Raw genomic sequence first — 15,065 nt, forward strand, 5'->3', positions numbered from 1 at the left:
TTGGACTATAACCTGGTGTTGTGTGATTTTTAACTTTGTACATCCCAGTCCAACACCGGCATCTCCAAATCATGACTACTTTAGGCTTCTAGATTGCTAATCCAATGACATTACCATTATTGCCTACGTATTCAATCCCCCTCCCCCAATCAATGAACAAAAGTGACTGAATGTAACTAAAAATGTATAAGTTATGGATACATTCAAGCTACTGTTAACTAAAGAAGTTAATGACCATGAAGAAGAGTCAAATGATGTTGGATTTCTACTTTTGTGTCAAAAGAGAGCAAATAATTGTACATGTGCAACTTGGACGTAGGAATGTGGAGATCAATTTTAACACATCAACAGGTCCAGCCATTGCACTGACAGAATGGAGGAAACATGGATATTTTCTAAGATTGATATTAATATAAAAAAGGCTGTAGTCAAATCTTGCATTTTTTCTTCAAGTATTAAATCTGCTGCAACTAGACTCTATCATGCTTATTAATTAATAAAGAAAGATGTTTGATAGAATTTTAAACTGTACACAAAGGATTTATTTTAAGAGACTATTTCCTGCATTACATTGAAAACTTAACTCAATATGAAAGTGAATTGTAAATCAATGAACCTTGCTCAAATAAAGTAAAATTAAAATCCACAGAGTGCAACCTGGCCTTTTCTTATTATGAGAATTCCTTGAATGCTTGATTGTTTGATTGAGATTCTGCTATGCAAGGACTGAACAGAGAATACTAAAGAATTGAAGCATCTGTTCACTGCCCCTAAAATGATTAACACTTTTGTTCAGTAGTCGAGATATTGTTAAGTACTCACCTATCTTAGTCCAGAAAGCTCAACTTTTATTATCCAGTTTTCTTATTCATTTGTGTCATTGAACTTCCAAAGATTTGTAAAGATCTTGTGCCTCCACTGCTATATTTCAATCAGGTCAGAAGTCACTCAACCAGGTTATGGTTCAACAGGTTTATTTGAAATCACAAGCTTTCAGAGCACTGCTCCTTCATCAGGTGAAGTGAAGCTTGTGATTTCAAATAAACCTGTTGGACTATGACTTGCTGTTATATGATTTCTGACCTTGTCCACCCAGTCCAACACTGGCACCTCCACATTACATTTCAACCTGGTAAACTCTCATTTATGAATCTGCTTAATGATTATCATTGGGCTTCTTAACTAAGTAAATTGGACAACATGAGTGTCTATCACAACCAAATATAAATGCTATGCTTATCTAACATGGACACACATTTTTCAGCAGAGACCTTTGCATATTGCGTGAATCTCCTAATCTCATGCGGAATTATTGAGACAACATTACAGCTTTTACTCCCATTCTAATTAAGATCAGCAAACATATTGAAGCCCAGGGATCAAACCTATGCTCTTCCAGTTCTTTACAGCTCAGACCTAATCAAAGCAAAGTATTTAACTATCTAATCATTGAGGTGGATAGACAAACCCCTTTTACATGTAGTCTTCCTAAACCATAAATCAGGTTTTTATGGTTCACCTACTATGCAATATTGCTTCAATGATATAGGGCACAGTGGCTGCAATTGCTAGTCTGAGTTTGGAAGTGGGGTTTATTATTTTACTGAATACTATTCTTTGATTTTGCACCTAAAAAGGTCATCCAAAAATAAAATTATGCCCTGGTTGGTTACAACTGACAATTCTGAGTGTTAGCAGACATTTATGCTCGAAACTACAGACTGACAGTCTGAAGTATGTTTGTTTTAATATGAAGTGTGTAACAGGAAAGGCAGATGAGCTATTATTACAGATAATTATGACGTTGTAGCTGTTACAAAAAACTGGTTGTGAGAGGGAAAGGATTGACAGCTAAATGTTTCAGGATTTGGATGTTTCAGGCAAGATAAAGATACAAAAAAGGTAGGGAAAGTGTGTTACTGATTAGGGAGAATACCACAACTTTATGAGGGAGGACATACAGCCATAGAGTCATAGAGATATACAGCACAGAAACAGACCCTTCGGTCTAACTTGTCCATGCTGACCAGATATCCCAACCCAACCCAATCTAATCCTACCTGTCAGCACCTGGCCCATATCCCTCTAAACCCTTCCTTTTCATATACCCATCCAGATGCCTTTTAAATGTTGTAATTGTAACAGCCTCCACCACTTCCTCTGGCAGCTCATTCCATACAAGTACCACCCTCTGTGTGAAAAAGTTGCCCCTTAGGTCTCTTTTATTTCTTTTCCCTCTCACCATAAACCTATGCCCTCTCGTTCTGGACTCCCCACTCCAGGGTCTTTGTCTATTTATCCTATCCTAAACTTCGAAAACATTACCCCTCAGCCTTCGAAGCTTCAGGGAAAACAACCCCAGCCTGTTCAGCCTCTCCCTATAGCTCAAATCCTCCAACCCTTGCAACATCCTTGTAAATCTTTTCTGAACTCTTTCAAGTTTCACAATATCCTTCTGATAGGAAGGAGACCAGAATTGCACGCAATATTCCAAAATTGGCCGAACCAATGTCCTGGACAGCTGCAACATGACCTCCCAACATCCTGTACTCAATACTCTGACCAATAAAGGAAAAACACTTGGAGGACTCATCCAAGTGGTCATATGAGTGGGATGTAGGATTTGGAAAGGTGAAATCGGTTTGTTGAGGATATACTGCTGGCTTCCCAAAAGCTAGCAGGCGATAGAGGTACAGATATGTGTCCAGATAATGGAAAAAAAATGAAAACAATAGGGTTCTTGTTGCGAGTGATTTTAACTTCCCATATATTGACTGGGACTCCCTTAGCACCAAGGACTTCAATGGGTGACAATTTGTTAGGTGCATTCATGAAGGTTCCTTGAAGCAACATGTGAATAGTCCAACTAGGGAAGGGACCATCTAGACCTTGTATTGGGGAATGATCACAGCCAGGTGACCAAAATTTCAATAGGGGTGCTTTTGAGAATAGTGATCATAAGTTGTAAGTTTTAAGTTTACTTATGGATAAGGAGAAGAGGAGCACAAGTACTAAATTGGGGGAAGGCTAACTACCACAACATTAGGCAGGAACTTAGGGCTGTAGATTGGGTACGACTGTTTGAGGGTAAATCCATATGTGACATGTGGGAATTTTTCCAAGACTAGTTGATTAAGTTAAAGACCAGCATGTTCCAATTGAAGCGAAGGATAAGGATGGCAAGATTTGGGAACCTCAAATGACAAGAGAATTTGAAAGCTTAGTCAGAAGGAAAAATTATGAGAAACGTAGAGGCTTAGGAAACTGAAGACAGACAGAACTCTCAAGGAACATAAAGAAAACAGAAAGGACCTTAAACAAGGTGTTGGAGGTGTAAAAGGGGCCATGAAATTACTTGGAAAATAGGATTGAGGGAAATCCAAGGCACTTTATACATATATAAGGAGAAAGAGGGTAGGTACCGAAAGGGTAGGTCAACGCAAGGACAAAGGAGGAAATTTATGCATGGAGCTAGAGGATGTGGCTGAAGTCCTTAATAATTACTTTGCATCAGAAGTCATGAAGGAGAAGGACATGGATGATAATGAATCTAGAGAAAGGTGTGTTGATATTCCAGGTCATGTCAATGTAAAAAAACAAAGAGGTGTTGGGTGTATTGAAAAACTTTAAGGTCGGCAATGCCCAGGACCTAATGGGATCTATCATAGAGTACTGAGGGAAGAGAAAAAGGAAATTGCTGAGACATTGTACAAAGCCTTTCTATCCTGTTTAGTCACAGGAAGGGCCCCAGAGGACTGTAAATAGCTAATGTTGTTCCTTCATTTAAGAAGGGCAACAGAACAGCAACAGTAAATAGCAGAACTCTGAGAAGCATCACCATAGAGAGGGAACTAGGCATACTGGTCCACAGTTCCTGAAAGTGACAACGCAAGTGGATAAGTAGTAAAGAAGGCATATGGCATCTTTGCCTTCATTGGTCAGAGCATAGAGTATAAAAATTTACAAATCACCTTGCAGCTGTAAAGAGCTTTGATAAAGGCACACTTGGAATATTCTGTACAGTTCTGGTGGCCACACTACCAGAAGGATGTAGAGCTTTGGAGAGAGTACAGAAAAGTTTTACCAGGATGTTGCCTGGTTTGAACATTATTAGCTATGAGGAGCGATTATACAAACTCAGTTTGTTTTCACTTGAATGTCGAAGGTTGAAGGGCAATCTGATAGAGGCTTACAAATTTATGAGAGAAATGAATAAAATGTATAGTCAGAACATTTTTCCCAAGATGGAGATATCAAATACTAGGGGATATAGTTTTAAGGTAAAAGAGGGAAAGTTTAAAGAGATGCAAGAGGCAGGTTTTTACATAGAGGGTGGTAAGTGCCTGCAATGTGCTGCTAGAGGAGGTGGGGGAGGGGGATACAACAGCATAATTTAAATGGCATGTGGACAGATACATGAATAGGCAGGAAGTAGAGGGATACAGAGTACATAGAGGCAAAAGGGTTTTAGTTTATAAAGGCGTCATGTATTGGCACAGTCTTAATGGGCTAAATGATTCGTTCTTGTGCTGTAATATTCTTTGTTCTTTGTGATATCGAATTGCTATCTGGGGCTGAAAGTTAAATTAATCCTTGCCAGTTTATGAGGCCATTTCAAGTGGAACCCATTAGCATGGGCTAAACTAATTTTTTCTTAATGAGGAGTTTTGTTTTGTCACCCTGACACAGCCCCAAACAGCCCTTCAGGCCTGATGAAGGGCTTTTGCCTGAAACGTTGACTTTCCTGCTCCTCAGATGCTGCCTGACCGGCTGTGCTTTTCCAGCACCACTCTAATCTAGACTCTGACTTCCAGCATCTGCAGTCCTCACTTTTGTCCAGCCCCAAAGTCTGCCAGCATTAAAGTTCTGGGATGTCAGAGTGTTGCAGTATGCATGTCTGACAATAGTTACATAGACTTGCCTAACCTTTTTGGGTAAGTTGACATCAGAATCGATGTGTGGTGTTGGAAGAGCACAACAGATCAGGCAATATACGCACCTCGGATGCTGCCTGACCTGCTGTGCTTTTCTAGCACCATATGCTCGACTCTGATCTTCAGCATTTGCAGTCCTCACTTTCTCCTACGTGAGTTGACATCAGTTCTGTACTGAAAGACAAATATCCTTCATTTCTAAAAATACCTGGTAAACTTGGTATTGTTTGCACTGTCATGTGTGTCACACCTTGAATTTAGTCAAAAATAAGTGTCTGCTCAATTGGATGGGAAATTTCACCATGGCAGAAATTTACATAATTCCCAACCCTGACCAAACAAATAATCAGTTACCTGCCTACTGCTTTGATGTGCAGCTGAATGGGACACCTTGAGATGTTTCTCTGAGCACTCAGGTAAGATTTGGGACAAAGTAGCTGAGGAGAATTATCAGTTTCACAGCCACTGGTAATGCTTCCAACTGGGAGCAGATCTTCAAATTGAAGGCTGCAGATATCTGCCATTACCTAATGTAATGAGCTTAGCACTGCACTTTGGAGAGGTTCAGGACACAGAGCATCTGTGTGTAAACTCTGTCTGCTTGGTTCCTCGTCCCTGCACCATCTTATTATGTACCTCTCTCCTGTGAAACTCCATTGAGTTCACATGCTGATCCCACAATGTCAGGTCATCACTGGTTGTGATGGTATTTCTCTCCTGTTGTGTTGTCAAACACATCTGTTCCCTCACCTGCTGTTCCTAAACTCATTGAATTTATGAAAAGCCAAATCCACTGTCAAATATTAGCCCAGGAAACAGAACCAGTCACAATAAATTCAGATGAGACAATTACAAGTTTAAATGTCTATCATTAATGAGTGATCTGTTTTGCCTCTTTTCCCTTGGTCTGTTACCTAATCAATGGGAAACCTGAGCAGCGTGCGATAAATTTGATTCAAAGTTAAAAGCAGTTTACAAAGATATTATAATAATTTCTTAAGGATGTTAATTGCATCAGTAACTACCTAGCTGTATGTAAAATTAAACCACTGACTGAATAGATTTTTTGCTGGTATCCAAATATAACATAAGATGGGCACGTTGGAACTGGATTGTGATCCCAATCAAACATTAAATTATTTTTAAATTCTCATCTGTCCCACCCATTAGTTCTTGGGGCTAACATCTTAAATCCTTGCTTCCACCAGCATATGAACTTGGGGACATCTCTCTCTTCTTTGAAACTATTTTATACACAGATGTACCACATCAGAAATGATCCCATAAAGAAATAAAATAAAATTTCTCTTCAATTTCACAACACCTAACTGGTCAACTTATGAATACTCCAGCATAACTGGATAGAATCGATCTGGAGGCATTTTTAAGCTTGATAAGTATGAGGGAACCATATTCACACATATAACTGTAATGGTGCATTAAAGCTTCTTTGTTTTCAATGCCTATATTAATCATGAGCTGAAGATCAAGGTACCAGATGGCATTTTATACTATTCTGCATCAGTAAGCTGTTGCTCATTTATGTGCAGGAACACTGAAGGTGGATAGTTGCTCACTGGCACATGGACAAATATTTTGCATTGCTAAGTAAATGTGCCGTATGGTCTTCAACATCCATTGGTGCAAGACAACAATGTGCCAACTTGTTTAATCAGGAACGGCATTATTATGAGAAGTTGAGTAAAAATGCCAAAACGTTTGATTGTCCAGTCTTGTCTTGCTAGGCCTTCACAATTAAGGGCTCCATATGCTATTTGTAAATATTATTGTGACCTTCCTGGTAGTAAGGCTGTTATGAATTTGTAAGCTGCACATATAGAAAGCAAATGTTTTGCTTCATGGCCGCCAATGCACTTTATTGTTTTAAATGAACTACCACACAGAACTTATCAATCCCTGAAGGGGATCCCTCACTGTTCCATTAACATGGCAATGAGGAACAAATCTTTGGTGGATCGATTCCAGAGTATGAGGTGGGTAAAGTGGGTAAAGTAGATGAAGTGTCAGTCAGAAGATTTTATGTTTGTTGCGTCCTAAAGTTTGGATTGGGAGAAGGACAAAGAGCAATTTAGAGTAAGAATAATTTATTGGTGGACGTCCAATTCCTGTGCAGCAAAAAGAGATCTGGACAGTTGAATTGGGTCAAAGATTGCCAGTCAAAACTATGCTAAAGCAATGTGAGCAATTTGCTACATTAAAAGCAAAGGTAGTTTGAGTGCAGTCAAACTACAGAAACCGATGCAGGCAGTTTTTTACAGTGAGAGCAGTGAACATCAAGGGAGTGGATATGTTTATGCAGCATTATACTATGTCAATGTCACACTCATGCCAACTATTTGCGCACACACACACGCGCACACACACACCATGTTCTCCAAGCAATGTGCCATTTGTGAAAGTCAAAGGGGTGTCTCCCTTGGTGGAGTGAAAGGGTAATCACCACTGATAGTCAAGATGCTCCTTCAATTCCAGGCCAGGGGCTTGGCCAGGGTTAGTCCTGCATGGTTCTGCTCTGGGTTTAGAGGTGGGACACGTGGGGTGTTGTGGAGACATTAGTCCAAGAACTGGTCTGATGTTTCCTCCAAAGAGACAAAAGAAAGGCATTGAATGGGATGGAATGGTTGAAAGAGAATCTATTGGTAATTCAGCTTCAGGAGAGATAGTGGTGTCTCCACTGAGTGAGTTGTAAGGGCAAGGGTCATGGACGTTAGTCATTTGGGAGGATGAAGTGGGTGAGAACCATTGAATGGACATGATGCAAACAATGATCAGAGTGGTGGTTCACAGGCCATGGTGAGAAGGGTGTCCAGTGACAGAATTAAAGTAAGTGGTGACCCTATGGTAGCAGAGAGAAGATGGTGGCACAAAGGGGGAAAATACAAGAAAGTTCAAAAAGGGCTGCTAGAACTGGCGAAGACAAGCTGGCACAAAATGTTTACAAGATTTCACAAAAATGGAGTAATACCTTCTATGAAATAAGAAGAATGTATAGATGTAGGGAGAGTGAATTGTGACAGAGTAACATACTGATGTTATGCAGAATCATGTAACTTGATAAAGGTAACAGCCCTGGAATGTAGGGTATAGTCAAGCTATAACACTGTATAACTGATCAGTGGAATTGTGAATATGCTCGACTCAAGTCAGTGAACAGAGGAACTCGAGTCTTGTTTGATTACTGAGGATACAGGCAGAAGGAAAGCCTTTCCACTTTACAGTGCAGAGCACCATTGACCTATTTCCTATAATACTGAATGCCCTGCTTCAGCTCAGGCACAGCACTAGCCCAGAGTGTAATCCAGGTTGGAGGTAGGTTTAGTGATTTAACCTCCTGCGACATTAGCCTGCAGGAAAATGGACTGCTCTCTTCTCCTGCGCACAGTTCATCAAAACCACCAGTTCTTTGTCTGTGAAGTGTATAATCAGCTTTCCTCTCCTCTAGGCCATGTCCACTGCAATAACAGTCAAGCACTGGTTTGAAGAGCAGCTCTTTGCAGGCAGAGTCTGAAGTGGTATGTGCAGCTAGACTTTAAATAAGGCACCAGCCGTGGGAACACCAGAAGATCCTAGCACTTATACCTCTCCAGTCGCGTGATTCTGCGAAAAAGGCACTTGCAAAATTAAAGAGGTGAAGAGGAGGGGATCACATGAGAAAAGTCACTTGAAGTCAGGGCAGAACAAACATGTGTAACTCACTTGACAAAAGCCAAGAATGTGGAACATCCACCAACAGAGTAAGATGAAGCTGACAATGGTTGCATACAGGTGAAAGTGAGGACTGCATATGCTGGAGTTTAGAGTGGAGAGTGTGGTGCTGGAAAAGCACAGCAGGCCAGACAGCATCCAAGGAGCAGGAAAATCAATGTTTCGGGCAAAAGCCCTTCATCAGGAAATGATTGCACACAGCAGATGTCAGAGTGATAGTACAAGTGAAAACCTGGCCAAATGTAAAAAGTTTGCAACAGAAGTGAAAGAAAATAAAAATCAGAGAGCAAAGAGATTATGTGAGAAAATTTTAACAGCTAATATAAAAGGAAACCCAAAATGTTCAATAGACATATAAATACCAAAGGGGAGGTAAAAAGAATAGATCGATTAGTAACCACAAGGAGATTTACATCTACAGTGTGGAAACAGGCCCTTCAGCTCAACAAGTCCACACCAACCCTCCAAAGAGTAACCCACCCAGACTCATTTCCCTACATTTACCCCTGACTATTGCAGTTAACACTATGGGCAATTTAGCACAGACATCTGTACATCTTTTGGAATGTGAGAGGAAATTGGAACACCTGGAGGAAACCCATGCAGACATGGGGAGAACGTGCAAACTTCATACAGACAGTCACCTGAGGAAGGAATCAAACCCAGGTCCCTTGCGCTGTGAGGTAGCAGTGCTAACCACTGAGTCAGCATGCCACCCTTGGTTCGGACCTGGCTGAGGGCCCTGTCAACTATAATGGTGGAAACACTCAGTTGAGGAAGTAAGTGAATATTTCGGAGGCTGCCTTATTGAAGTTGGCAATATACTCTATGTCATAGAGTCATAGAGATGTACAGCATGGAAACAGACTCTTAGGTCCAACTCATCCATGCCGACCAGATATCCCAACCCAATCTAGTCCCAACTGTCAGCACCCGGCCCATATCCCTCCAAACCCTTCATATTCATATACCCATCCAAATGCCTCTTAAATGTTGCAATTGTACCAGTCTCCATCACTTCCTCTGGCAACTCATTCCATATCCATACCATCCTCTGTGTGAAAAGGTTGCCACTTAGGTCTCTTTTATATCTTTCCCCTCTCACCCTAAACCTATGCCCTCTAGTTCTGGACTCCCCCACCCCAGGGAAATGACTTTGTCTATTTACAATATCCATGCCCCTCATAATTTTGTAAACCTCTATAAGGTCACTCCTCAGCCTCTGACGCTCCAGGGAAAATAGCCCCAAGCTGTTCAGCCTCTCCCTATAGCTCAAATCCTCCAACCCTGGCAACATCCTTGTAAATCTTTTCTGAACCCTTTCAAGTTTAAAACATCTTTCCGATAGGAAGGAGACCAGAATTGCACACAATATTCCAACAGTGGCCTAACCAATGTCCTGTACAGCCGCAACATGACCTCCCAACTCCTGTACTCAATACTCTGATCAATAAAGGAAAGCATACCAAACGCCTTCTTCACTATCCTATCGACCTGCCACTCCACTTTCAAGAAGCTATGAACCTGCACTCCAAGGTCTCTTTGTTCAGCAACATTCCCTAGGACCTTACGTGCTATAAGTGTATAAGTCCTGCTAAGATTTACTTTCCCAAAATGCAGCACCTTACATATATCTGAATTAAACTCCATCTGCCACTTCTCAGTCCATTGGCCCATCTGGTCAAGATCCAGTTGTAATTTGAGGTAACCCTCTTCACTGTCCACTACACCTCCAATTTTGGTGTAATTGCAAATTTACTAACTGTACCTCGTACGCTCGCATCCAAATCATTTATGTAAATGACAAAACGTAGAGGACCCAGCACCAATCCTTGTGGCACTCCACTGGTCACAGGTCTCCAGTCTGAAAAACAACCCTCCACCACCACTCTCTGTCTTCTACCTTTGAGCCAGTTCTGTATCCAAATGGCTAGTTCTCCCTGTATTCCATGAGATCTAACCTTGCTAATCATTCTCCCATTGGGAACCTTGTCGAACGCCTTACTGAAGTCCACATAGATCATATCTACCGCTCTGCCCTCATCAATCCTCTTTGTTACTTCTTCAAAAAACTCAATCAAGTTTGTGAGACATGATTTCCACTCACAAAGCCATGATGACTATCCCCAATCAGTCCTTGCCTTTCCAAATACATGTACATCCTGTCCCTCAGGATTCCCTCTAACAACTTGCCCACAACCAACATCAGGCTCACCGGTTTATAGTTCCCTGGCTTGTCCTTACCACCTTTCTTAAATAGTGGCACCACGTTAGGTAACCTCCAGTCTTCCGGCACCTCACCTGTGACTATCAATGATTCAAATATCTCAGCAAGAGGTCCAGCAATCACTTCTCTAGCTTCCCACAGAGTTCTCGGGTACACCTGATCAGGTCCTGGGGATTTATCCACCTTTACCCGTTTCAAGACATCCAGCACTTCCTCCTCTGTAATCTGGACATTTTGCAAGATGTCACCATCTATTTTCCTACAGTCTTTATCTTCCATATCCTTTTCCACAGTAAATACTGATGCAAAATATTCAGTTAGTATCACCTCCATTTTCTGCGGCTCCACACAAAGGCCGCCTTGCTGATCTTTGAGGGGCTCTATTCTCTCCCTATTTACTCTTTTGTCCTTAATGTATTTGTAAAAACCCTTTGGATTCTCCTTAATTCTCTTTGCCAAAGCTATCTCATGTCCCCTTTTTGCCCTCCTGATTTCCCTCTTAAGTATACTCCTACTTCCTTTATACTCTTCTAAGGATTCACTCGATTTATCCTGTCTATACCTTACACATACTTCCTTCTTTTTCTTAACCAAACCCTCAATTTCTTTAGTCATCCAACATTCCCTATATCTACCAGCTTTTCCTTTCACCCTGACAGGAATATACATTCTCTGGATTCTCGATATCTCATTTCTGAAGGCTTCCCATTTTCCAGCCGTCCCTTTACCTGTGAACATTTGCCCTCAATCAGCTTTCGAAAGTTTTTGCCGAATACCGTCGAATTTGGCCTTTCTCCAATTTAGAACTTCAACTTTTAGATCTGGTCTATCCTTTTCCATCACTACTTTAAATCTAATAGAATTATGATCGCTGGCCCCAAAGTGCTCCCCCACTGACACCTCAATCACCTGCCCTGCCTATTTCCCAAGAGTTTTGCACATCCACATATTGAATCATTACTAATGAAAGCAAATATCCCATTTGCTTTCTTAACTATCTTATTCAAGTGCTCTGCCAACTTCACCAAGATCTGCGGTTCCTCTGAGTTACCTAGTGGTGCCATTCAATAAATATTCCCTCATCTTGTTTCTTTTTCCAAAGTGCACCATCTTGTACTTGTCAGCATTAAATACCATCTGCCACTGCTCTACCAATCTGATCAACCCACTTATATCTTTCCTGCAAATTTTCTCAATATTAACCCCACCCTACCAATTTTGGTGTCATTTGCAAACTTGCTTCACATGCTCTGTATATTTTCGTCTCTGTCATTTATGTATGTCACAAACAATCCCAGTACTGTTCCTTGTGGTACACCGCCGGACCCTAGGCTTCTGTCAATCAAACAGTCTTCTACCATTACCCTTTGTGTCAGTTTCTGATCTATCTTGCCAATGTTTCCAGAATTCCATGTACTTTAACCACTTCGATCAGTCTCCCATGTTGTACAAAGTCAAAAGTTTTGCTAAATTTCAGACAAACTACTTTAACCGAACTTTCCTCATCTAAATACTTGCTTACATTTTCAAAAACTTTGCATTAATTTGTCAACATGACCACCCTCTGACAAAGCCACATTGACTATCTTTAATTAACCCAAGCTTTTCCAAGTGGATATTAATTCTCTCCTTCAGAATTTTCTCCAATGGTTTCCCTACCACTGACATGAGACTCACGAGTCTGTAATTTTCTGAATCATTTCTACCACCTTTCTTGCGTCTTCTGGAAGGTCCCTCATGGCCAGAGAGGAAATATAAATTTATGTCAGAGCCTCTGCAATTTTCTGCTTTGTCTCCCATAGTAAACTGGGATATGATTCATCCAGGCCAGGGGATTTGTCTGTTTTTAAGCCTGACAGAGCCTCCAATACCTCTCAATTTCCTACGTGCAACTTTTCACAGACCCTTTTCCTGAATTCTGCACATATGTTCTCCTATTCTGAGTGAAGACCAAACAGAAATATTCAGTTAACACCCTTCCAATATTCTGCAGCTTTACACATGGATTGCCTCCTTGGTCCCTAATGAGGCCTACTCTTTCTCTGGTTAACCACTTCCCTTTAATGTATTTATAAAATATTTTAGGATTCTACCTAATCATGCTTGCAAATGCTTTTTCATGCTCCATTTTTGCTTTTCATTGAATTCTTACAGTGTGGAAACAGGCCATTTGGCCCAACATGCCCACACCGACCTTCTGAAGAATATCCCACCCAGGCCCATTAACTCTACATTTCCCCTGATTAATGCACCGATCCTACACATCCCTGAACACTCTGGATAATTTAGCATGGCTAATTCACCTAATCTGCATATCTTTGGAGCATCTGGAGGAAACTCATGCAGACTCAGGAGAATTGGCTGGAATCGAACCTGAGTCCCTGGTGCTGTGAGGCAGCACTGCTAACCACTGTGCCACCCCTTTCTAATGGCTTTCTTAAGGTCTCTCTTGCACTTCCTATATTCCTCGAGTACTACAGATGAATTGCTCCCTTTGGACTTAGTTAAAGCCTTTCTCTTCTTCCTCATCCAGTCCTAAATTGCTCTCGATATCTAGGATTCTCTGAACTGATTGCTGCTACATTTCCCCCTAAAGGATATATGTTGGACCTGTACACTACCGAGCTCCTTTCTGAATATGCCCCACTGCTCTATCGTAGACAAGGAGCTGTTCCCAGTCAACTTTGACAAGATTCTGTTTTATTTTAAAATAATAAAATAATAAAACTTGCCTTCCCTCAATCCAAAGCTGTCTTTTTCAGGCCATCTTTCTCCTTTTCCATAACAAATTTGTACCATACTGTGTTGTGGTCACTCAAGTTAAAATGTTCCTCCATTACCACATTGAACACTTGTCCGGCTCCATTCCCCAGAACTAGAACCAGCACTGTGGCATCCTTTTTTGGGTCTTTTACACATTGATACAAAAAACTATCCTGGATACATTTCAAGAAATCCGACCCCCACCCCTCCCAAACTCTTAATGCTATGACTTTCCCAATTTAAATTGGACAAGTCGAAATCCCCTCACATAATTGCCTAATTATTACTATTACACACCTCTGTGGACTGGTCTACATATTTGATCCTCGATTTCCAGCTGATGTTTCAAGGGCCTGTAATATGAACATTCCTAAGTTCCAACCATAAAGTTTAGTTTGAAGACCCCTCCAATATATCATCTCTCCTTATTGCAGTAATTGACTCCTTAATTAATAGTGCAACACCACCACTCTTTTTGCACTGTCCTCTGTCTTGCCTAAAGATTGTATACCCAGGACTATTGAGTTGCCAGTCCAGCCCTTCCCTCAACCATGTTTCTGAGATGGCAACAATATCACACTTCCATGTGTCAATCCACACCTTTAAGTCATCAGTTTTACCTATTGCACTCCTAACATTAAAGTAAAGACCACCCAGCCTTGCCTTACTCTCTTGACACACAAATAATGAGTGAGATCTGCTCTTTCTGAGTTGTCACCATTTTACAATTCAGATAAGCATAATCAGTATCCCAAAAAATGAGATATAAAACACAGAAAAAAGGCGATAGGAAGAGTGGAATAAGAGATGGATTTGTAATAATGCTCTCTCTATGATCTCATGACATAAAGTTCCACTGGGTTAAATTTAGATTTTCAGCGTTTTCAAAGTAAATAAAAAAGTAATTTAGAAAAATCTTTTGGCAAAAAAATCTTCATGGAGACGGTGGTGTATCTCTACTGTGCAACTAGAAAGGTCACTCTAAATCAACAGTTATCAGCTGATGCATACAACTTCATGGGATAGCTTGATGCATTAAGTTATTCATTAGCACCTTCAATCAAAGTATTTGTGTGGAATAATAGAATTGCGAGAAAGAGCCAGGCATATAGTGTACAAATACCAATGGTGGTCCCACTTTTAAAAAGCAATAAACCAGCTTGGATATGTTATAGACGCATCTCTGTGCTTTGCACATCTTAAATTGGAGTTAGAATCCAGACCTTCTGCACCAGAGAGAGGAATGGTATTATGGTACCACAAGAGTGTTTGGTCACCCTACTTATTCAATGATTTGATTGCTGTTTAATTTTGTTTTGATAACATGCCCTTTGAAAGCAAGATAGAAACAAAATTTATTGAGCTTTCTGTCACAGTTGGCAAAAATAAAAATTGTGCTTGAAGTATTTAGAAGT

The 15,065-nt window shown here is 40.7% G+C and overlaps 1 protein-coding gene across 1 annotated transcript in view; it reads right to left on the reverse strand.

The window, feature by feature from the left end:
* Window positions 1–15,065, reverse strand: part of tpo (thyroid peroxidase) — an 89,620-nt gene that overhangs the window by 43,506 nt on the left and 31,049 nt on the right. The gene's annotated exons all lie outside the window — the stretch shown is intronic.

This window comes from Chiloscyllium plagiosum, unplaced genomic scaffold, assembly GCF_037043375.1.
Source record: "Chiloscyllium plagiosum isolate Xiang-an unplaced genomic scaffold, Cpla_swu_hap1 HiC_scaffold_3, whole genome shotgun sequence".
Classification (NCBI taxonomy): Eukaryota; Metazoa; Chordata; class Chondrichthyes; order Orectolobiformes; family Hemiscylliidae; genus Chiloscyllium; species Chiloscyllium plagiosum.